The sequence below is a fragment of the Thalassophryne amazonica genome, chromosome 9 (genome assembly GCF_902500255.1).
Source record: "Thalassophryne amazonica chromosome 9, fThaAma1.1, whole genome shotgun sequence".
Classification (NCBI taxonomy): Eukaryota; Metazoa; Chordata; class Actinopteri; order Batrachoidiformes; family Batrachoididae; genus Thalassophryne; species Thalassophryne amazonica.
Genome location: NC_047111.1, coordinates 85473257 through 85496297, shown reverse-complemented (window position 1 = coordinate 85496297; position 23041 = coordinate 85473257). Strand labels below are relative to the sequence as shown.

Below are 23041 nucleotides of genomic sequence, written 5' to 3'. Positions count from 1 at the left end.
AGGAAAACGGAATGGGCCGAGACGAGAAAATAGTGTTAAATGTCTAAAAACCAGCTGACCTTGATATCCGGAGTACGTTGAAGACAGTGGTGGCTTCACGGTGTAAGAGAGGAATTAAAACAGACTACACGAAGGTAAAGAAAACCCAATCAGTTAGGCTCCGAAATCGTTTGTACTTTTCCACATGGCGTTGAAATGTATAAAGTGGACATGTGGTGTCAAATCAGTGTGATTCCCATTTTTAAATTTTAGTTTTCGTATAAAACATCCTGAAATTCCCATAATTCTCTGACTGTGCTTGGAAAAATGGCGCTGCTGTAAAGAAATCTTAAGTCTGAAATGGCTCATTTTAGACTACAGTGACATATGTCACAGAAGTCTCTTTCTGAGTTCTTGTCAAGCACCATAACCCCCAACCATCTGTAAGTATTCCTGGAATGGCTGCTTGAGGCTATGTCCAAAGATGAGCACATTCCCATAGAAGCCCATGTTAAAATGTCTAACTTCAGAAGAGAAATGTGTGTCCAGCTTGGTACAAAACATGTTACCTAGGAGTGGTTATTTTATTTTTTAAGAATGCATTAGGTTAAGAAGTTTTAAGACATAAAGTTATGTATATTTGGGTGCATGGCTGCTTTGAGTAATGGGTATTGTGTACTATGGTGAGCCAATTGGACCTGGACCATCTTGGAATTGTGCTACTATGCAAGACTCCCAGAAGTGCTTAAAGTTGTGGTCCAGAAGTGGAAGAGCTGTCTAAATTTCCAAACTTTTTGTATTTTACAAAATTTAAACCTTAACCCAAACCTTTTAGGGGACTGCATTGCAATAAAATTGTGCATTTTGTGATAAAAGCACCAAATTTGGCACGACTATAGCCATATATTGATATTGATATACAGTGAGGCAAATAAGGATTTGATCCACTGTCGATTTCTCAAGTTTTCCCACCTACAAAGAAGTGACTTGGTCCCACATCCGGGCATTCTGTGAGCTCTTAGCAACATGCTGTGTGTTTTGGGTCATTGTCATGCTGGAAGACGCAGTCACGAGCCATCTTAAATGGTCTTACTGAGGGAGGGAGGTTGTTTGCCAAAATCTCGCGATATATGACCTCATCCATCCTCCCTTCAATACGGCAGTCATCCTGTCCCCTTTGCAGAAAAGCACCCTCAATAATGATGTTTGCTCATTTTGAAATGGATGCCTGCAACACGTTTCAAAAAAGCTGGGACAGTGGAATGTTTACCACTGTGTTACATCACCTTTTCTTCTAACAACATTCAATAAGTGTTTGGGAACTGAGGACCCTAATTGTTGAAGCTTTGTAGGTGGAATTCTTTCCCATTCTTGCTCGATGTATGACTTCAGTTGTTCAACAGTCCGGGGTCTCCGTTGTCATATTTTGTGCTTCATAATGCACCACACATTTTCAATGGGCGACAGGTCTGGACTGCAGGTAGGCCAGTCTAGTACCCGCACTCTTTTACTATGAATGAAGCCACACTGTTGTAATACGTGCAGAATGTGACTTGGCATTGTCTTGCTGAAATAAGCAGGGACGTCCCTGAAAAAGACGTTGCTTGGATGGCAGCATGTGTTGCTCCAAAACCTGAATGTACCTTTCAGCATTGATGGTGCCATCACAGATGTGTAAGTTGCCCATGTCATGGGCACTAACACACCCCCATACCATCACAGATGCTGGCTTTTGAACTTTGCGCTGGTAACAATCTGGGTGGTCTTTTTCCTCTTTTGTCCGGAGGACACGATGTCCATGATTTCCAAAAACAATTTGAAATGTGGACTCATCAGACCACAGCACACTTTTTCACTTTGCATCTGTCCATTTCAAATGAGCTCGGGCCCAGAGAAGGTGGCAGCGTTTCTTGATGTTGTTGATGTATGGCCTTTGCTTTGCATGGTAGAGTTTTAACTTGCACTTGTAGATGTAGAGATGAACTGTTAACTGACAGTGGTTTTCTGAAGTGTTCCTGAGCCCACACGGTAAGATCCTTTACACAATGATATCAGTTTTTAATGCAGTGCCGCCTGAGGGATCAAAGTTCACGGGCATTCAATGTTGGTTTTCGGCCTTGCGCTTACATGTAGAAAGTTCTCCAGATTCTCTGAATCTTCTGATTATATTATGGACTGTAGATGATGGAATCCCTAAATTCTTTGCAATTGAATGTTGAGAAATATTGTTGTTCAACTTAAAAGTAATCCTCACCCCATCTTTGCTTTTGAATGGCTGAGTCTTTTGGGGATGCTCCTTTTATACCCAAACATGACACTCACAATTAGTGTCCTCAGTTCCCAAACACTTATTGAGTGTTGTTAGAAGGAAAGGTGATGTAACACAGTGGTAAACATACCACTGTCCCAGCTTTTTTGAAACGTGTTGCAGGCATACATTTTAAAATGAACAAATATTTGCGCAAAAACAATAAAGTTTATCAGTTTGAACATTAAATATCTTGTCTTTGTGGTGTATTCAATTGAATATAGGTTGAAGAGGATTTGCAAATCATTGTATTCTGTTTTTATTTACATTTTACGCAACGTCCCAACTTCATTGGAATTGGGGTTGTACCTTTAGCACCATGACATTGTGAGGATGTTTCTGCTACTGTTCCATAACTCCTGTGGAAATGTCCTTTGTGGGTCTCCCTTATGCAGAAAGGAGGATGTGTGGTGACTCACAGCTCCTTTCTATTTAAAGTAACCTAAAAGAAGCAGTGACAGTGTTTGAAAGATACATATTGTCTCTCTATCCATGAGTTGTATTTTAAGCTACAAACTGTATTAGGGCTGCAACAAACAATTATTTTCATAGTTGAGTAAAAAAATCAGTTATTTTGTTGATTAACTGATTAGTTGTTAGGTCTATAATATGTCAAAAAATAGTGAAAAATGTTGACCAGTGGTTTACAGAACCCAAGATAAGATGCCTTCAAATGCCTTGTTTTGTCTACAACCCAGAGATATTCAGTTTAAGGGCTGGTTTAAAAAAAAAAAAAAAAAAGCAAGTTTTTTTCTAAAAAGTCATGATTTATTTTTTTTTATTTCACCCTTTAAATAAGACAATATAAATATTATCATTAGTTGTAATCTTTATTGACACGTTAAAACATAAAGGTGCACATACAACATGTACAAGTGCCATTAAATAATGGTACTGATTTCATATTTCTGTGATGTCCTAAGTCGTCTTCCTTGTCTTTCGGCTGTTCCCGTTAGGGGTCGCCACAGCAGATCAATTGTTTCCATCTCACCCTGTCCTCTGTATCTTCCTCTGTCACACCAACCACCGGCATGTCCTCTCTCAGCACATCCATGAACCTCCTCTTTGGTCTCCCTCTTCTCCTCCTGCCTGGTGGCTCCATCCTCAGCATCTTTCTCCCTATATACCTTGGGTCCCTCCTCTGCACATGTCCAAACCATCTCAATCTCGCCTCTCTGACTTTGTCTCCAAATCGAACTGTCCCTCTGATATGTTCATTCCTAATCTTGTCCATTCTTGTCACTCCCAAAGAGAATCTCAACATCTTCAGCTCTGCCACCTCCAGCTCTGCCTCCTGTCTTTTTGTTAGTGCCAGTGTCTCTAAACCATACAACATAGCTGGTCTCACTACTGTTTTGTAAACTTTCCCCTTCACTCTTGCTGATATTCTTCGGTCACAAATCACTCCTGCCACCTTTCTCCACCCACTCCACCCTGCCTGCACTCTCTTCTTCAACTCTCTACCACACTCTCCATTACTTTGAACAGTTGACCCCAAATATTTAAACTCATCTACTTTCACCACTTCTACTCCTTGTAACTGTACTATTCCACTGGGCTCCCTCTCATTCACACACATGTACTCAGTCTTGCTTCTACTGACTTTTATTCCCCTTCTCTCCAAAGCATATCTCCACTTCTCCAGACTAGACTCAACTTGCTCTCTACTCTCACTACAGATCACAATGTCATCTGCAAACATCATAGTCCATGGGTACTCCTGTCTGATCTCATCTGTCAACCTGTCCATCACCACTGCAAACAACAAAGGACTCAGAGCTGATCCTTGGTGTAATCCCACCTCCACCTTGAATGAGTCTGTCATTCCGACTGCGCATCTCACCGCTGTAACACTATTCTTGTACATGTCCTGCACTACCCTAACATACTTCTCTGCCACTCCAGACTTCCTCATACAATGCCACAACTCTTCTCTTGGCACCCTATCATAAGCTTTTTCTAAGTTCACAAACACACAATGTAACTCTTTCTGTCCTTCTCTGTACTTTTCCAACAGTATTCTCAGAGCAAACATTGCATCTGTAGTGCTCTTTCTCGGCATGAAACCATATTGCTGCTCACAGATCTTCACCTGTTTTCTAAGCCTAGCTTCTACTACTCTTTCCCATAACTTCATGCTGTGGCTGATCAGCTTTATGCCTCTGTAGTTACTGCAGCTCTGCACATCACCAGCACAGCATAGGAACCAGCACACTTCGTCTCCACTCCTCAGGCATCCTCTCACTTTCCAAGATTTTATTAAACAATCTGGTTAGAAACTCTACTGCCATCTCTCCTAGACATTTCCATGCCTCCATTGGAATGTCATCTGGACCAACTGCCTTTCCACTCTTCATCCTCTTCATAGCAGCCCTCACTTCTTCCTTGCTAATCTCTTTTACTTCCTGATTTACTCTCACCACATCATCCAGCCTTTTCTCTTGCTCATTTTCTTTATTCATCAACTCTTCAAAATATTCCCTCCACCTTCTCAGCACAAACTCCTCACTTGTCAGCACATTACCATGTGCATCTTTTACCACCCTAACCTGCTGCACATCCTTTCCAGCTCTGTCCCTTTGTCTGGCCAATCGGTACAAGTCCTTTTCTCCTTCCTTACTATTCAACTTCTTGTACAGCTCATCTCTCTGACTATCCCAAAACGTTTTCGCCAACCTCTTTCTCCTTATGCTTTCCTGGACCTCTTCATTCCACCACCAAGTCTTCCACTTTACAGTCTGTGATTTCTTTTAGCTTGCATCTCCTATAAAGAATGTAGTCCACCTGTGTGCACCTTCCTCCACTCTTATATGTTACCCAGTGCTCCTCCCTTTTCTTAAAGTAGGTATTCACCACAGCCATTTCCATCCTTTTTGCAAAATCAACTACCATCTGTCCTTCCCCATTCCTATCCTTGATACCATATCTGCCCATTACTTCCTCATCACCTCTGTTCCCTTCACCAACATGCCCATTGAAGTCTGCTCCTATCACCACTCTTTCATGCTTGGGCACACTCTCCACCACCTCATCTAACACACTCCAGAAATCTTCTTTCTCCTTCATCTCACATCCTACCTGTGGGGCATATGCACTGATGATATTCATCATCACCCCTTCAATTTCCAACTTCACACTCATCACCCTGTCAGACACTCGCTTAACCTCCAACACACTTTTAACATTCTCTTCCTTTAAAATGACCCCAACACCATTTCTCTTCCTGTCCTCACCATGGTACAACAACTTGTACCCACCGCCGATGCTCCTGCTCTTACTTCCCTTCCACTTGGTCTCTTGCACACACAATATGTCTACCTTTCTCCTCTCCATCATATCAGCCAGCTCTCTCCCTTTACCAGTCATACTACCAACATTCAAAGTCCCCACTCTCATTTCCACCCTTCTAGTTTTCTTCTTCTCCCGCTGTTCATGGCAACGTTTTCCTCCTTCTTCGTCGTCTTCGCCCAGCAGTAGCCCAATTTCCACTGGCACCCTGTTGGGCAATAGCACCGGTGGCGGACGTTGTTAACCCGGGCCACGACCGATCCGGTATGGGAATTCAATTCTGAGTTTGCATAGCTGGGTTGGCTTGTTTTACGCCGGATGCCCTTCCTGACGCAACCCTCCTAAATTTATCCGGGCTTGGGACCGGCACTCAGAATGTACTGGCTGCACACCCCATGTGGCTGAGTTGTGATGTCCTAAGTACTGATTTCTAAAAAAAAAAAAAAACATCAAAAATGTTTTTTTACTCAGGATATCACCGAAATATGAAATCAGTACCATGATTTAAATCACTGTTAAGTGGGAGAGGCAGGGTGATGGGAGTAAATAAACTAGTAAAATGAATCCAAAAATATTCACATTTTAGAAGCTTAAAGCAAAGGATTTGGATCCTTTTTGAAAGAATAACTCAAAGCGATGAACCATTTATCGAAATAGCTGTTGCTTAATTGAGTAGTCAGTTAATCATCAACTCAACTCATGTCTTTCCATGGACGTTGTAGCTATTAGCATGTGAAAATGAATGTAATCTGAGTCTTTTAAAGAGGTTGTTGCTCCTGGTGAGTGTCTGTTCTCCAAAGTGGGAAATGTCCATAAATAAGCAATCTTTTGCACAAAGTCAGATGGGAACCAACCAAAACAGAAGTTGACAGAAATGGCATTTTCCTCATATAGGATTTTAGACCAAAATATCTTTCAGTACTACAATTTACCAATGATCATGGATTTACAGGGTTTAGATTACAACCCCAAATCATAAAAAGTTGGGACAATGCAGAAAATGCCCATTTTAAAACATGCAGTAATTCTTACATTTGCTTTGACTCATATTTCATTGCAGATGGTATGAACTCAAGATATTTCATATTGCATACAATTTCAAGTATGTACATTGTATTTTATAGAAAAATTACATTGTGAATCTAAAATTAAGTTTCATCATAATAAAATCACTTCTATTTAATTTGTTTAACAGTAATTTATTAATTCCAGAGAACTTGTCTGTTGCTCAGCACAGTTCATTGGAGGGCGGGCGCTAAAGGGGTAAAACGACACATATGATGCAATTTTTCTCAATCCGGGGACAGCCCTCATCTGTCTCCAGCAGAAACATGGCACTTTCTCTCAGTTTTTGGGCAAATTACACACAAACAAAGTGAAAATGCAAAGAAAAAATTATGATGCAGTGGAAAGTGGAGATGTGTTGCGGTTTGTTTATGATCCGGAGCTCAAACATGTTGAGGCGGTTGTGAAGGCGGTGAATTTGCGAAGCGTAGCATGGTAGGGGAAGGTTCCGCCCTTTTCACCTCTGATTGGCTAGAACGTGAGCAGCAGTAGAAGTCTTTTTTTTTTTACATATATTTATTAACTTTTTCAGTTACTACAAAAAAAAAAACATACAGAAAGAACACCTACAATAGAACATAAAGGCACATCCATTGATACTGTGAAGCACACAATATTCCAAACTGGAAGAAGAAGAAAAAAACAAAAACAAAAAACACAAGCGACATGGTTTAATTGTTTTAGCAGATGTCTGTCATGAGCAAAAAAACCAGAAAAAAAAAAAAAAAAATATATATATATATATATATATATTTTTTTTTTCCCCGTTTTTTTCCTTCTTTTTCTTTAGGCGGGGGGGGGGGGGGGGGGGGGGGGAGAAGCAGCAGACAGGCATATAATGTGTATTCACAGAAATAGCAGGCTACAGGGCTGCAGTAAAATCATCCCCTTCCAGAAATTCCATAAATGTTCCCCAAATTTTCACAAAAGTATTATATTTCCCCTTAACTATATAAGTCAGTTTTCCCATAGCAATACTCTGCAATAGCCCCTCAGTCCAATTTTGCGTACTTGGTCTATTAACTGATTTCCATGACAGTGCAATTTTATATTTGACTTCAAGAAGACACATTACGACCATCTTTTTCTGAAACTTCCTAAATGCAGTTTTCTGGAAAAAGTCCAAATATACACAGCTTAGGACACAGAGGAAGAGGTTCATTAGCTACTTTCGATAGGACTGTAATAATCTCTTTCCAAAACTCTTGAATGGTGGAACATTCCCAAATACAATGATATAAACTACCTTTATGAGTACCACATTTGACACATGTATCAGGTGTATTAGGGTGAATATGATGTAGTACCTCAGGGGTAATGTACATTCTCATCAACCATTTATACTGTAATAACTTGAACTGTGTATTTATTGTTTGAACCTGACACTGTAAACATATCTCCTTCCATTCTTCTACAGTAATTTCCTCGTTAAGATCTGCACACCATGCAAGCCTTTTATCCTCTGAGGATTCTTTACTTCCAGCTATAATGATTTGGTAAAATCTGGAGATGAGTCTTGCTGCTCCATAATGATTGACCGCAGTCAATTCCAAAGAATTCTGAGTGGGAAGAGCTAGGGAATTTTGAGTCTTTAATATATAATTTCTTATCAGAAGGAATTTGAAAAAGTGTTTTGAGTTGATATTAAACTTGTCCTTGATTTCACTGAAACTTAAAAGGATATCATTGTCGTATAGATCTGATACTTTACTGATACCTTTATCCACCCATGACTTGAAACCAAGATCATTGGTGCCTGGAGTAAAATTCCTATTCCCCAAACAGTGGTAAATTGGGACAAAGGAGCATTTTCTTTAAGGTAGTTTAACACCTCGTGCCAAATTATTACAGTATTCCTAACAAAGGGATTTTGAGTATTTTTCTTCAATATGGAAACATTTGCTGAGTAGAGATATAAACTTAAGGGAACTTTAGAGGTTGTGATTTCTTCTATCTTCACCCACTGTAATGCTATTTTAGGTCCAAACCAATATGAGGCTGCTCTTAATTGTGCTGCCCAATAGTATCCCTGGAGGAAAGGCAATCCTAATCCCCCACTGTCATAGGGTAAATACAACAAGGTCAGGCGCAGTCTGGGGCGTCTGCTGTTCCAAATAAAGTGACTACAGATCTGTTTCATTCTGGTGAAAAAAATCAGTCGGGGGGGGGGGGCAGTGGAATGGTTTGAAACAGGTAAAGGAACTTAGGAAGAATATTCATTTTCAGAATGTTAAGTCATCCAGTCATGGATAATGGTAGTGATTTCCATCTGTTGATAGATTCTACTACAGAGTTTACCACAGGGTTATAATTAGCTGGTACCATAGCATCTATTGTAGTTGTAATTTTAACACCCAGATATGTAAAACTTTCCAAAACATTCTTGAAAGGTGTGTAGAGAGGTGGGACTAATCTTTCTGAATTTTTCAAAAACATGTTAGATTTAGTTGCATTGACTTTATATCCTGAAAAGCTGCAGAATATCCCTATTACCTGTAATAAATTGGGTATAGATCTTTTAAGATTACTCAAAAAAAGAACAACGTCATCAGCGTATAGTCCAATCTTATTCTCAATATTAGTTATCTTGATGCCGGCAGTCTCTTTATTATTTCTAATTGCAATAGCTAAGGGCTCAATAGCCAATACAAAAAGGAGAGGGGACAGAGGGCACCCCTGTCTTGTGCCTCTATGTAGAGAAAATTGCCCTGATACCATATAATTAGTCAAAACTGAAACCTTAGAGTCATGATACAGGACCTTTATCCATCTAAGGAAGGGGCTGCCTATTCCAAAACGGTTAAGCACTTCAAACAGATATGGATGTTCAACCCTGTCAAAGGCCTTTTCTGCATCAAGTCCTATTACAGCCATATCAGAAGATTCATTCTTAGCATGTATAATATTCAGCAATCTACGGACATTATGGAAACCCTGTCTTCCCTTTATAAAACCATTTTGATCTGAAACAATAATTGATGGCAGATGTTTATCCAGCCTCCGGGCCAGAACTTTTGCTATTATTTTAACATCATTGTTGATTAAGGAAATAGGGCGGTATGATTCACACTTTGTAGAGAGTTTTCCTGGCTTCAAAATTAAAGTTATAAGTGCATTCCTAAGTGATAAGGTCAACTCACCCCTCTCTAATGATTCCTCACACATATTCAAAAAAGGGACAAGCAGCTTACCCTTAAACTTTTTATAAATTTCAATAGGAATACCGTCAGGCCCTGGTGCTTTACCTCCCTTCATACTGTTGATAGCTGCTGATAATTCACTCAGTGAAATTGGAGAGTTGAGTTCTTTCTTGGCTTCATTCCCTAGGACAGGTATTTCAATTCCGTCTAGGAAATCATGCATTGAGTGACACACTGTAGAATTTTCTGATGTGTACAACTTAGAATAGAATGACTAAAAGGTATTATTAATAGCTTGCAAATTAGTGATTGTTCTTCCTTCCTCTGACTCAAGTTCTAAAACAGCTCTTTCATTTTGCTCTGTTTTTATATGCCACGCCAATAGTTTCCCCGCTTTTTCTCCTTGGTCATAAAATGTTTGTTTTAGTTTCATTAAACTGGATACAGCTTTGTTCGTAGATAACTCATTATACTGTGCTCTAAGAGTAGCTAGTTTCTGTTTGGTCTCAACTGTCTCTAATATATTAATTTCACTTTCAAGCTCTTTAATATCCCTTTCTAGCTGTAGAAGTTTAAGGTGTTGTTTATTGGAGATACTACATGTATAACTGATCATTTGCCCTCGTATATAGGCTTTGAATGCCTCCCACCTTATAGATGCTGATGTTTGATCTGTATTGACTTTAAAATATATATCAATATTTGTTCCCAGAAATTCCAAAAACTTATCATGCAGCCATCGTGGGCTTAACCGCCACACCGAGGACCCCTTAGGAGCTGCTTTAATAGTATAACTAAGAAAAATCAGAGCATGATCTGATATAACAATACTTTTATATTCCAAATCATTCACACTACCTATCATGCTTTTAGAAATAAGAAAGTAATCTATACGGGAATATGAATTATGCACAGCAGAGTGGCAAGAGTATTCCCGTCTAGTCGGGTTCTTATGCCTCCAAATATCACAAAGATTTAGCTCCCGCATATAGTGTTGAATCATTTTCCTGCTCTGCATGTGTGAAGGGTCTACCCCTGAGGATTTATCCAGAGTTGGATCAAGAGTACAATTAAAATCTCCTGCTAAACAGAGGCACCCATGTAGTGTTGATAAAGCCAGAAAAAAGCTATCAAAGAAATGTGTATCATCATAATTAGGCCCATATATACATACCAGAATAATGTCTTGATCCAGTAATGACCCCTGAACAATAACATATCTGCCGTCTGTGTCTTGTATGGTGTTATAGATTCTTAATGGGACAGAGGACTGTATCAGTATTGCTACCCCTCTTGAATGTGAAGAATATGAAGCAGATATAATTTGACCTGACCATCTTCTTTTTAGCGAAATATATTCATCAGACAGCAAATGAGTTTCCTGAATAAAAGCAGTCTGTGTTTTTAATTGTTTCAGCCTGGAAATTACTTGTTTTAGTTTCACTATCTCCCTAAGACCCCTAACATTCCAAGAAGTCATATTTATTCTAATATCACCACTCATGATACAAGCAAACTACTAAACATATTAACATCCACTTTTTAACCATGTCATATAAAATAGTGAATAGAGTGCCTTCAAAATTGACCATCATTAACAAACATAATACAACAAACAGGAACTTCTCCCAAACCTTGACAAAAAGTCAACCCTGTGCAGATGAACACCCCCCCCCCCCCCCCCCCCCCCATGTCCATGACCTCGGTTAGGCTCCAGTCTGATCCTTTAAAAGGAGCAGTGAGCTGCTGACAGTCCCCACTAAATAAAGAAAACAAACACTTAAGAAAAAAAAAACTTTTTCGGGCTTAATTTCCAGCATTTGTAAACAAAAATACTTGTAGTTTGGATAAAAAAAATAAAAAAAATTAAAAAGTTTGTTCTTGACCATATTAATTAATTAATTCTACTGACTTTCATTATTAACGGAGTCCACAGTATCTTAGGTCAATGGACATAGCCAGACATTTAACGGCTGTAACTTAAGCTACAACTCCGATGACTCGATTAAAGGCTGACTTTAATGTTTACAGCTTACTCTCCGTTGCCTTGGTGATCCAGGCTATCTTCGCGGGTGGAGCTCTCCATCTTCCGAACGAATTCCTCCGCCTTACCAGGAGAGGTAAAATAGTGCCAGGTGCCTTTGTGGTGAATTCGCAGTTTTGCTGGGAACATAAGTCCATACTCCTTACGCAAACGTCGTAATCTTTGTTTCACGCCATCAAAAAATTTCTGCTGCTTTTGGGTCTCTGCAGACAGATCCGGGAAGACCATAACATGACTGTTCTCGAAAAAAGCTTTCTCCTTTCAGCGTGCTGCCTTCATCACTCTGTCTCTGTCTTGGTACGTCAGGAACTTCACTAAAAGGATACGTGGTCGTGTCTCACCCGTCCGGGCCTGGTTTTGCAGGTTGGTACCGAGTCTGTAGGCTTGCTCGATAATGAGGGGCTGCTCTGCGGACAAATCGAGAGCTTTCGGTAACCAAGCCGTTAGGAATGTGCATGCATCTCCTTTCTCTGCCCCCTCGGGGACTCCAATCAGCCTCAAGTTGGAGCGGCGCTGTCGATTTTCAAACTCTTCCATCTGTAAAATAAGCTTTTGGACCTTCTTCTGTGTGGTGTCGGACGTCGTCGTTAATGAAGTAATCTGGTCCTCCGCTGCGCTAAGACGATTTTCAGCTGTTGTGAGCCTTTCAGAGAAGGCCATTATAGCTTCTTTTATCTTTCGATTAGATGAGACTACTTCACTTAGTTGTGTGGAAAAGTCATTCCTGAGCGACTGTATGGCTGATAAAAGTTGGTTTTCGTCATTGCTAGCTTTGCCATAGCTTAGCATCTCTCCCGGCTCCGTGAGTTCCTCGCGTTCCTCCTGCGGCATTGCAAAGTCTGCCTTTTTATCTTTAAGTTGTCGGCCTCTTCCGCGATTTCTTGACGACATATAGACTTTCTAGATGCCTTTGGTCAAAAACCGCTCGATATGTACTGAATAGTATTCAAAATTATTTCAAATTTGCAGGAGCTCAAGCCCGCACGACCGTTCAGCTGCTCGCCATAACCGGAAGTGGAAGTCTGTTTTGAAATGTTATTTCATGCTTGAGCAGGGCAGACTGACTGACGGACAGCTGAGCAGAGAGAAATGTTTTAAAAGTGGTAAATGTTTTAAGCTAAGTGGTAAATATATCTGCAAAATAACTAGAAGGCTGCACTTAGTTATCGCAGGTGAATAGTTTATCAGTGGCTGCCCACCATCACATCTTCAGTAAAGTTACTGTCCTAGTAGTGAGCAAACTAACATTAACTTTATCTATCAATCAATCAATCAACTTTTTTCTTGTATAGCGCCAAATCACAACAAACAGTTGCCCCAAGGCGCTCCACATTGCAAGGCAAGGCCATACAATAATTATGAAACACAGTCTACGTCTAAAGCAACATAACCAAGGGATGGTCCAGGGTCACCCGATCCAGCCCTAACTATAAGCCTGAGCGAAAAGGAAAGTTTTAAGCCTAATCTTAAAAGTAGAGAGGGTATCTGTCTCCCTGATCTGAATTGGGAGCTGGTCCACAGGAGAGGAGCCTGAAAGCTGAAGGCTCTGCCTCCCATTCTACTCTTACAAACCCTAGGAACTACAAGTAAGCCCGCAGTCTGAGAGCGAAGCGCTCTAATGGGGTAATATGGTACTACGAGGTCCCTAAGATAAGATGGGACCTGATTATTCAAAACCTTATAAGTAAGAAGAAGAATTTTAAATTCTATTCTAGCATTAACAGGAAGCCAATGAAGGGAGGCCAACACGGGTGAGATATGCTCTCTCCTGCTAGTCCCCGTCAGTACTCTAGCTGCAGCATTCTGAACCAACTGAAGGCTTTTTAGGGAACTTTTAGGACAACCTGATAATAATGAATTACAATAGTCCAGCCTAGAGGAAATAAATGCATGAATTAGTTTTTCAGCATCACTCTGAGACAAGACCTTTCTGATTTTAGAGATATTGCGTAAATGCAAAAAGGCAGTCCTACATATTTGTTTAATATGCGCTTTGAATGACATATCCTGATCAAAAATAACTCCAAGATTTCTCACAGTATTACTAGAGATCAGGGAAATGCCATCCAGAGTAACGATCTGGTTAGAACACCATGCTTCTAAGATTTGTGGGGCCAAGTACAATAACTTCAGTTTTATCTGAGTTTAAAAGCAGGAAAAAGAGGTCATCCATGTCTTTATGTCTGTAAGACAATCCTGCAGTTTAGCTAATTGGTGCGTATCCTCTGGCTTCATGGATAGATAAAGCTGGGTATCATCTGCGTAACAATGAAAATTTAAGCAATACCGTCTAATAATACTGCCCAAGGGAAGCATGTATAAAGTGAATAAAATTGGTCCTAGCACAGAACCTTGTGGAACTCCATAATTAACTTTAGTCTGTGAAGAAGATTCCCCATTTACATGAACAAACTGTAATCTATTAGACAAATATGATTCAAACCACCGCAGCGCAATGCCTTTAATACCTATGACATGCTCTAATCTCTGTAATAAAATTTTATGGTCAACAGTATCAAAAGCAGCACTGAGGTCCAACAGAACAAGCACAGAGATAAGTCCACTGTCCGAAGCCATAAGAAGATCATTTGTAACCTTCACTAATGCTGTTTCTGTACTATGATGAATTCTAAAACCTGACTGAAACTCTTCAAATAGACCATTCCTCTGCAGGTGATCAGTTAGCTGTTTTACAACTACCCTCTCAAGAATCTTTGAGAGAAAAGGAAGGTTGGAGATTGGCCTATAATTAGCTAAGATAGCTGGGTCAAGTGATGGCTTTTTAAGTAATGGTTTAATTACTGCCACCTTAAAGGCCTGTGGTACATAGCCAACTAACAAAGATAGATTGATCATATTAAGATTGAAGCATTAAATAATGGTAGGACTTCCTTGAGCAGCCTGGCAGGAATGGGGTCTAATAAGCATGTTGATGGTTTGGATGAAGTAACTAATGAAAATAACTCAGACAGAACAATCGGAGAGAAAGAGTCTAACCAAATACCGGCATCACTGAAAGCAGCCAAAGATAACGATACATCTTTGGGATGGTTATGAGTAATTTTTCTCTAATAGTCAAAATTTTGTTAGCAAAGAAAGTCATGAAGTCATTACTAGTTAAAGTTAATGGAATACTCAGCTCAATAGAGCTCTGACTCTTTGTCAGCCTGGCTACAGTGCTGAAAAGAAACCTGGGGTTGTTCTTATTTTCTTCAATTAGTGATGAGTAGAAAGATGTCCTAGCTTCACGAAGGGCTTTCTTATAGAGCAACAAACTCTTTTTCCAGGCTAAGTGAAGATCTTCTAAATTAGTGAGACGCCATTTCCTCTCCAACTTACGGGTTATCTGCTTTAAGCTAGGAGTTTGTGAGTTATACCACGGAGTCAGACACTTCTGATTTAAAGCTCTCTTTTTCAGAGGAGCTACAGCATCCAAAGTTGTCTTCAACGAGGATGTAAAACTATTGACAAGATACTCTAACTCCCTTACAGAGTTTAGGTAGCTACTCTGCTCTGTGTTGGTATATGACATTAGAGAACATAAAGAAGGAATCATATCCTTAAACCTAGTTACAGCGCTTTCTGAAAGACTTCTAGTGTAATGAAACTTATTCCCCACTGCAGGGTAGTCCATCAGGGTAAATGTAAATGTTATTAAAAATGATCAGACAAAAGGGAGTTTTCAGGGAATACTGTTAAGTCTTCTATTCCATACCATAAGTCAGAACAAGATCTAAATATGATTAAAGTGGTGGGTGGACTCATTTACTTTTTGAGCAAAGCCGATAGAGTCTAATAATAGATTAAATGCAGTGTTGAGGCTGTCATTCTCAGCATCTGTGTGGATGTTAAAATCGCCCACTATAATTATCTTATCTGAGCTAAGCACTAAGTCAGACAAAAGGTCTGAAAATTCACAGAGAAACTCACAGTAACGACCAGGTGGACGATAGATAATAACAAATAAAACTGTTTTTGGGACTTCCAATTTGGATGGACAAGACCAAGAGACAAGCTTTCAAATGAATTAAAGCTCTGTCTAGGTTTTTGATTAATTAATAAGCTGGAATGAAAGATTGCTGCTAATCCTCCGCCCCGGCCCGTGCTACGAGCATTCTGACAGTTAGTGTGACTCGGGGGTGTGACTCATTTAAACTAACATATTCATCCTGCTGTAACCAAGTTTCTGTTAGGCAGAATAAATCAATACGTTGATCAATTATTATATCATTTACCAACAGGGACTTAGAAGAAAGAGACCTAATGTTTAATAGACCACATTTAACTGTTTTAGTCTGTGGTGCAATTGAAGGTGCTATATTATTTTTCTTTTGAATTTTTATGCTTAAATAGATTTTTGCTAGTTATTGGTGGTCTGGGAGCAGGCACCGTCTCTACGGGGATGGGGTAATAGGGGATGGCAGGGGGAGAGAAGCTGCAGAGAGGTGTATAAGACCACAGCTCTGCCTCCTGGTCCCAACGCTAGACAGTCACAGTTTGGAGGATCCCAAAAAATTGGCCAGATTTCTAGAAATGAGAGCTGCTCCCTCTAAAGTGGGATGGATGCCGTCTCTCCTAACAGCCCAGGTTTCCCCAGAAGCTTTGCCAATTATCAATGAAGCCCACCTCATTTTTTGGACACCACTCAGACAGCCAGCAATTCAAGGAGAACATGCGGCTAAACATGTCACTCCCGGTCTGATTGGGGAGGGGCCCAGAGAAATCTACGCTGCTATTTCTGCTTGACCCCCACATGGCTGCTGGCAGCAATTTTTTTTTGTATGTATTTGTATTTGTTTTTGGCTGGCTCCCTGCACCTTAATTTGAATATGTGCAGATTTGCGCACAATCCCAGTTTATCAGTATAAACAGTCATTTCTATATTGCAGTTATTATGTTTCATGTCAACACATAAATGCAAGCGTCTGTTTTTCTTTATTTCTTTTTTATATTAGAATTCTACAATCTAGTAATAAACTGTTACAAACTGGTTACATTATACATGCTCATGCCTTATTTCCCTCGACGTTGGTTTCATCCTGAATGATGCCTTGAAAAGTTTTTGGTGACCCAGTGTATCTTACTACTAGTCACCTCGTTATTACTTCACATCATTAACCCATTTAATCCCAAATTTTTCCAGACATGAAAATATGTAAATCATATGCCATTAGTACCCCTTTGAAATGATCAATTGTTATTTTTTTAAATTTTCATGGAAAAGCAGGTGAAAAGGTGTTTTTTTTTCTTTTTTTTTTATGGTCGGTCACAGTAGTGAGCGGTGGGATAATGTATTATCAGGGTTTTCCACGGGCAAGTGACACATTTCTCTGTGTAGTCCTCAGTATTTTAACATATTTCAGCCAAAGATGTCTTGAATAGTTTGTCCTTGATCGGTTCTACATATTTACTTCAAAATATTAAACACCCCCCCCCCCCCCCCCCCCCCCCCCCACCTAACTGGCAGACCTAAATATATTATTAGAATTGTACTATTACAATATGTTGGTCCACTGGGGTGGGGTCGGTACAATGGGGTTGTGAATGGTGGATGAGATGTGTGTGGGGAGTGGGTGTAATAAATAAATATAATATATATATATATATATATATATATATATATAAATGCCAGTATGTAAGGTTCATTGGTGAGACATTGGTGGGGCTGTAAGTGTGTAAATATTATGACATGCCACTGGGTGGGCCATACTCCCCCCAGTTTTTGTTAATATGCCTACACAGCTAGCCAGCAACCACGACCTCTCCCATTTGCCTCGTCTTCCCTTTCTCCTGGGACCAAAAAAATGGCACTTTTTGCAACTGCTTCAGTGATTGCAGCCGAAAGCAAAACGTACATAATTTTTTGCGTTAGAAGTGATGCTGTTTGTGGGGAGAGACTAATACCTGGGGCAGTGTGGGAGTGTCAGCACAAAACCATCCTGAAGATGGGGGTTTTAGCGGAAAACCATTTTAAACCACCATGCCTTAAACCCGGGACGACCGCTAGGTGACGGCGGGTATGCTTTTAAGTTTACTGAGCTGAGCTGAATGGTTTGTGCTGAAAGTCCCACACTCCGCCCGGGGATTTTCTGCTGTGTTTTTGCCGGCTGTCCGCAGATGTAATCAAATCCCACGATATCACGCCGGGGTTCAAACGAGAATGTGCTTCCCTATTGCCAATAATGGCAAGTCGGGCCTCGTGACACATTGGACAGCCCTGCACACACATTCATGCAGGCAGAGAAGATGCTTCTGCTACGGTGTTTCATGTTTATGTGTTTTACAGCTAGCTGCTGGTAAACAATCACAACATGTTTAACATTTTTGTTGATGACCGTCACTTTTTCTTTTCTGCAGGTCATGACCGAGGCACTGTGTCGTCACTTGTTCACTCGCTCTGAAATGGTTTCTCTGAAGCCAGGAAAAAAAACGTTGCCTGGTGCGCTGTAGTGAAGACAAAATTTGCTTTAAAACAACCATACTGGTCTCCTTTACGTGCCGTTTATTTGTACGTACTCAGATGTGGTGTTTAGATATAAAACCCATGCCCTTTTTGTATTTTCCCCATAAATGGACAGCAATAAATAGAACTCAGATGGCAGCATTACAACGTGTTTTCAAATGGTGATCAAATAGTGTCCCAACTTTTTTTGGAATGTGTTGCAGGCCTTAATAAATGCAGGAATGAACGTATATTAACAAATTAAATGAAGCTGACAAAAAAAAAAAAGCCAATGAAATATCTTTGGTTTCATACTGTCTGCAATGAACAGAAGTCAGTGTAAATATATCACTCGGGGGGGGGGGGGGGGGGGTTCGTGCCGGTAGTACGTGCATTTTACGTACCCTCAAATTTTTACACTTTGGGTTGTATAACTTAATATCTTGAAAAAATGACAATTGGAATCCTAAAAGCACAGCAAGAAGAGTGAAGCGATCCTTAAAGTAGCCTGCATTGAAATGTGGTCAGAGCTCAGAAGAATAGCTGATATGTATTTATAAGACCCTTATGAATGCAGTAAAGTAAATCTGCAAACCCAAATTTGTAATTCAGCGGAGAAATCTTCATTTAAAAATGACAAATTTCAGCTAAAATTTGGCCCTAAGCGAAAACTGTGTGTACATCCGGGTCATTGCAGTGACGTCCGGCAGAAGACGGAGCGCTCCCACCTTCAGTCCAATCCCGCATTGAAATTGATTTTATCTGTTAGTAATGTTACTGTTATACACATCCTGGTTTCAGCATCCAAAAGTAAGCTGCAATGAATGTGAGATACAGCTCTGCATGCTCAGATCAGCGGCGACATCGACAGCAGGCGACGTTCTTCCCCGACACCTCGCTCTCTGCCTCCGCTGCGCTTACTGAGTCTGCGTGCTCGGTAAATGCCGAAGCGTGTCTGCTGTGCTGTGCAGCTGCATCACCTCTCTGTCTACTGAATGGAGGTGCAGCCAACTTGGCAAAAGTCCAGAAATTACACTCGCTGTTTTGATGCGGAGCGGCCGGTGACACCTGTTGCTGCAAGGACAAACTTTCCCCAGTGCCGCACGTCTCGGTAATCGGAGCCGCAGAGCTCCATGGCCGCTGAGAGAGGTTTATATCTTTTTAATGACTTGAATTCTTTGCGGGTCAGGGTTAGGGTTAGGGTTAGGTAACACCGGAGGCGAAAGACAGTAGATTTCAATGTGACACCACTCAATCAAACGGGCGTATGAAAAAGTCCCCCAAAATAATTTTCAAGCACAAATAAAAGAAATGTGTACTCACCAAACGTGCCGCAAGACAATATGAAGTTTTAAAAAAGTAGATTCTTCCAATAAGACAAGAAAAAGGTGCAGATGCAAACTGACGTAAATCCACAAATTACAGTTGGCGCGCGCAATGCATGCTGGGATAGGGTCTTTTCCCTGACGTTGCGGCAGCGTCCCGGATGTGCTGACAGTTTTGCGGAGGGCTAAATTTTAGCTGTAAGTTTGTCATTTTTAAATGAAGAGTTCTCCATTGAATGACAGATCTGGGCTTGCAGATTTACTTTACTACATTCAGAAGGATCTTATGTGTAAATATGTCATTTTTTGGTCCAAAGATCTGACTGCATTTATTTCAATGCAGGTCTACTTTAAAAACAAAACCTAACCCCTGCACTGTATGCCTCGGATGAAAGGGTGCAAACAGAAATCTGAATGCTTGACTCTGACAAAATTGCAATGTATTTACTGTTGGTTTCAAAAAAGTAGACTATTTTTGCAACCTTTCGCATCATCAGCTCAAAGTTTTAGTTTTAATTTGATGGTATATACAAAACATACAAATTGGGTCTATAGTGTAGGAAAATGCATCATTTTTATATGGGGTACCAGTTTTGACAGGACAAAAGGCACTCATTCTTTTATTTTGAATAAGTGCAAAGAATGTGTGTACAAGTCAAGTCGTGTGCATGTGTTGGTGCAGTGCTTCGTTGCATCTATGACACGCCAGGACTGCCTGGGTTATGGATGGTAACCACTTAGGGTAGGCGACCGGTCAATCCAGCGCCTCTGTATTCAGCTTATTTGAATTGTTGCATTTGGAATTTGTTGCTCGTAAGTATAGGGAGTTGTCAGAGCAAGTGAAATCAAAAAGCCCAGAAAACCACAGATTACAAGTGTAGCTGTTCACAGAATAATGATTTTGTTGGTGAGAACAAGGGAATCCCTTTGTGATAATTGATAAGATACAATGTATCTTCCAGAGTAATTAGGTTACGTCAGTCGATAACTGAGAGAAAAGTTAACCAGAGTAATGACACAGGTCTTACCCAAGACGTAAACCTCTGGTAAGCCTCATAAAGATGAGGGGGATTTTTTGTTTTATTTTAATAAAAATATATATCTCAGTATGTCTGGAACATTGTAGATTAATCAGCTCACACCACAAAGATAAGAAGGGTATGACAGGGCAGGAGGTGCTCATGTGCCAAAGCATACCACATTGTCTGTGAAGCATGGTGGGGTAGTGTTGTGATCAAAACATGTATAGCTGTCAGTGAAATTTGATGCCTTGTATTTACTGATGATTTTGAAGTGTTTTGGAGTGTATAAACTGCTCACTTTCAGTCTACAAAAAGACTTTTTAAAACAAAGAAGTGGAATGTTGTTCATGTGACTGTCAGTCACCTTGACCTCAGTGCAGTGAGCATGTGTTCACAATGTGCTGAAGGTAAAATTCCCCACCTATGGCACACAGCATGTGCTGAGAGCCAGTGGTGGGCACAGTTCAGGTAATCTGATAGCAGAAAATTATCGAAGCGAATGTTTTTGCTTAGAGGTTCACCGATCGATCGGCCACTGATCATTATTGCCCGATCATGCCTTGATTGGTGTGATCGGCAAAATGCGTCGATCCAAAGGACCGATCACAACAGTGCAGGCAGTAGCGCAGGGACCGCTTGGTGTGTTTGTCAGGAAAATGATAATTTCTCTACATTGATTACACACCCTGCAGCGGGTCCGTGATCAACTTTTCTGCAGCGCAGCTTTGCTCTGAACCTTGAACCAATCGAACCAGTGGTCCACAGATTGAAGCAATGCTTCGAGCCTGTTGCTTCGTTTATATTTTCTTTCTTTCGCTTAATTTTCCCCTGCTAAAACCCATAAAGAGCATACGTCTGTGAGTATGATTACCTTCTCTATGTTAAACTGACCTGTTATGGTCTTCTGAAACAGTTGATAGATGTATTTTCTAACTTAAAAAAGGGGAGCGATGCTAATGCGTTAGCATGTCTATGGCATTTTCAATGTTAAAGTTGCATTACGCATTTGCAGCTGTCATCACGTTCGGGTGCATTTGTTTTCAAATTGTAATATTTCTTAAATTTATTTTTGTTTATATATTAATTATTATTATTTGGGCATGATCCAATGTGTCCTTGATCGGTATCGGCCGATAAAAAATTTCGGTGATCGGCCTAAAAAATCCTGATCGGTGCACCTCTATTTTTTGCTATCGGATTAGCTTTTCAGATAAGTTTTAAAACCATCACCGGACCAATTATCTTCCGACAAATTTAGTTCCGATAACTTTCAGCCCGTGACATTTTTTGCTGGTAAAGTTTAACGGTCAAAAACGTTTGTAACCCTAAAATAAACATTTTAGGCAGTTTGTTGTGTTTTTAGCAGACTGGCTGCCTGTTGCTTGCTGATGACATCATCATTAAGCGCAGAACATGATTGGCCGCTCGACACAGGGAGCATTGTGAGTAGTGTAGTTCAGTTTCACTTTGGATGTTACAGTGACTCGTCCACTCGATACAAAAACAAAACAGACTAATTTTAATATTTTATTTTATTTCTTTGTGGCTGTAATTTAATCGCCAATACTCGGTGTGGGAGAGGAGCTTTCACGGCGCAGCTGTGTGTACAGAGGGAGGGGCTTTTCTTCTCGTTTAGACACTGTTTTGGATTTAAAAAAATGACGCTTTATGTGGATTATTTATTCAGAAGAATCCCACTGGTAAGAAATTATATTATGTGTATTTTATTCTGCCAATCAAGGCATTAATGGATGTATTTTGGTTGTTTAAGCCGCAGGGTTGAAAGCCGGTGAAAGTGGCAGCTTTTAGCTTGTAAATAACGGCGTGTCTAATACCGAGATAAACTCTGACTTCTAATAGTGTTTTACTGCATTTGAAAGATGACTGTTTGCGGATTTATTTTTTTATTTATTCATTTTTCATGTGTTCTTTGTGTTTGTGATCCTTGAATTTACCCAGCAACCCCTGAGGCGCTTAATGTGAAACTGGTTTATCAGATGCCGACAGTATAATCTGATGTGGCCGCGTCCAAATCAATACTAATAGTTATCGGTTATCGATTATCTGTAGTAAAGATACGTTTTTTTAGCAGTTCATCGGTTTATTGTCATAAAATATAACTTTTCAGTTATCTGATTAATGGTTATTGAAGCTAACTTTTGGTTAGCTGTGCCCACCACTGGTGAGATCTATGTTCCAGACTTCAGAGAGGGGTCGAGTACAAAGAATTTGAAACCAACTGAAAAATAACCACATAATGACTATTTATGATTGCTAGTTTATCTGCTTATGTGTTCTTAAAAAGGAGGGAAGCATTGTTAAAGTAAAACCGCATGTTGAAAATTGTTAAAATAAAACTGCACTTATTAAAAGTAGAAAAAAAAACACATCTAACAACACAAGAACATGAGAAGCTAGGAATTTGGCT

The 23041-nt window shown here is 40.1% G+C and overlaps 1 protein-coding gene across 2 annotated transcripts in view; it reads left to right on the top strand.

The window, feature by feature from the left end:
• The window catches only part of pld2 (phospholipase D2), an 80538-nt gene that overhangs the window by 317 nt on the left and 57180 nt on the right, over window positions 1-23041 (top strand). The gene's annotated exons all lie outside the window — the stretch shown is intronic.